This window comes from Chionomys nivalis, chromosome 3 (assembly GCF_950005125.1).
Source record: "Chionomys nivalis chromosome 3, mChiNiv1.1, whole genome shotgun sequence".
Lineage (NCBI taxonomy): Eukaryota > Metazoa > Chordata > Mammalia > Rodentia > Cricetidae > Chionomys > Chionomys nivalis.
This window is the reverse complement of record NC_080088.1, coordinates 21,543,009-21,545,610: the sequence shown is the minus strand read 5'-3', so window position 1 is coordinate 21,545,610 and position 2,602 is coordinate 21,543,009. Positions and strand designations below refer to the sequence as shown.

General features: G+C 37.0%; 1 pseudogene; it reads right to left on the bottom strand.

Annotated features, from left to right (window-relative positions):
• Positions 1–903: 903 nt before the first annotated feature.
• Positions 904–1,311, bottom strand: LOC130872076 (60S ribosomal protein L32-like; annotated as a pseudogene).
• Positions 1,312–2,602: the final 1,291 nt, after the last annotated feature.

The window sequence follows — 2,602 nt, the reverse complement described above, 5'->3', positions numbered from 1 at the left end:
AGTGACGCAGACATTTCCAATTTGATTTTAAAAGTCTATTTATTTTATAATTGCACTTTAGAAACAAGGAGTTCATTAGTCTCTATTGATGGTTTTAAATGCCACAGTACCCTTCCCAGATGACACCCTTTACATGACTAGCAAATCACGAACAATACTGGACACTGAAACAATGCCAACTATCCAGTCACTTGAGTAGAAGGTATCCAACATATTATCCTATGGTTAAAATTACAAAGTTGATTAGTCATAAAATTTTAGTTGAGAAGAACTTGTATCTTGCACTTGACTAGCAAAACAATTGATTTCTAATGATTTCCATTGTCAACTCATCCAAAGGAGCCATGTGTACCACAAGCCATGAGCAACCCATAGTTAGATATCTCTTACATTTATTCAGATGTAAGTATGCAACAAATATTGCTTCTTCAGAAGACTGCTGTAAAAAATGCTGTCCACAAAGTAGCATCAAGGAAAAGTCTCATAGACCCTTGTTTTCTAAAAGGAGATGAAGTAGAACAGTCTCTTATATAAACATTCCACTTGACTAAGATGCTTGAAAGTTATCAAGTAACAGATACTGAAGCTAACTATTGAACGCTATATTTCAAAATTCAAAGAAAAGATACTTTCAAATAGAAAATAAATATTGGATAGAAAATGGATATTGGGTAGATAGCTATTTTCTTTAATAAAGAGAGCTTATGTTTAACAACAAAATAGAAATGCTACCAACAGTAAAGGAGTTATGGATGCTATCAAAATTACTGAAAAATTGATTTCTGTAATATGTGATAAATTGGGTAATATTGAAAAATGTATTTCCAAGAACAAATAAAGCTTTTTTTTTTTGCAGTTTTTGTGGTTTTATTTAAACACAAATAAAACGTGCACACAAGCCATCTACTCATTCTCTTCGCTGCGCAGCCTGGCGTTGGAATTGTTGACTCTGATGGCCAACTGCACTGCTCTTTCCACGACGGCTTTTCGGTTCTTGGAGGAAACATTGTGAGCAATCTCAGCACAGTAAGACTTGTTGCACATCAGCAGCACCTCCAGCTCCTTGACATTGTGGACCAGAAATTTCCAGAAGCCGTTAGGCAGCATGTGCTTGGTTTTCTTGTTGCTCCCATAACCAATGTTGGGCATCAGGATCTGGCCCTTGAATCTTCTCCGCACCCTGTTGCCAATACCTCTGGGTTTCCGCCAGTTTCACTTAATCTTCACATATCGGTCTGACTGGTGCCGGATGAACTTCTTGGTCCTCTTTTTGACTATCTTGGGCTTCACCAGAGGCCAGAGGGCAGCCATGATGCCTCAAAGGAGATGGCAGCCACCTCGCAGGTAGCGCCCAGGAAGCCAAATAAAGCTTTTATATTGAAGCCAAGTCATGTTTTTAAGAAAGACTCCACTACCTTCTTTAATATGTGTCTTATAAGTGACCAAATATTAAAACCAAAGAGAATCATGTACTGAAAATATGTAGTAATTTTCCATATATATTGGTTTTGAAAGTTATGTCCAAAACTAACAAGCTACTTGAATGTTGGCCTAAGAATAAAGCCATAACTTGTATAAAAAATGTTAACTTGTCACCAAACTGCCTGTTTTGTTGTTTATTTAGTTTGATTTTTGTTTTTGTTCTTGTTGCCATTTTTTGTTTGTTTGTTTAGACAAACAGGGTCTCATGTACCCCACATTGGCTTGAATTTATTATAAAGCCAAGCAAGGTCTTCAGCTTCTGATCCTCTTGCCTCTACCCCTTATGCCCTGAGATCAAAATATTTTACTAAAAAGACTTCCTTAGTTTGATGTAGTTGGAATGTTACAAAATATGTATTTATACTTTGTGAGAATGTGTCACTGTGGTTGGTTTAATAAGAGCCAAATGGCTAATAGATAGGAGAGAATAGGTGGGACTTCTAGGAAAAGAGAGGAACTGAGAGGGAAGAAGAATCTAGATGTGCAGGACTCTTCGGCCAGATGCAGAGGAAGCTGAATGGGCAGACAGAGAAAAGGTAGCTGGAGCCACATGAAAGAATATAGATTAAAAGATATGGGTTAATTTAAGTTATAAGAAATAGGAACAAGCCTAAGCTAAGGCTTTCATAATTAAGAAGAAGTCTCTGTGTTATTGTTTGGGAGCCGGCAGTTGGGACAGAGAAAGACTAATTACATTTGGTATCCAATGTGGTGCTATGTATTTCCACATAAGACCTGAGAAAGCTTATAAAAGATTTTCAAACAGGCAAACACAGAGCTAGATGTAACTTCCTAGTCCCACAGTCTCTCAAACAGGCAAAGGCATACAGTGCAATTTATGCCTTCAGGCTTGAGCCATTCAGGGCCATGTGTAGAGCTGCACGACCAAATCACCTGGGCTACTTACATTCACTGGTGTCTAGTGTTTTTGTTCTAAAAGCACACAAACTTTTAAAGATAACATATATATATTTGCATCAACACAGATGTACTTGAAATAAATTAAATTAATATTTCAAACTGGAGTGAGGAGGTTTGCAAATCATTTAAGATGAAGAATGAAGATCATGGGCTATTCTTTTTTTATATAATTTGCTATACAATGGGCCTATGCACAGCA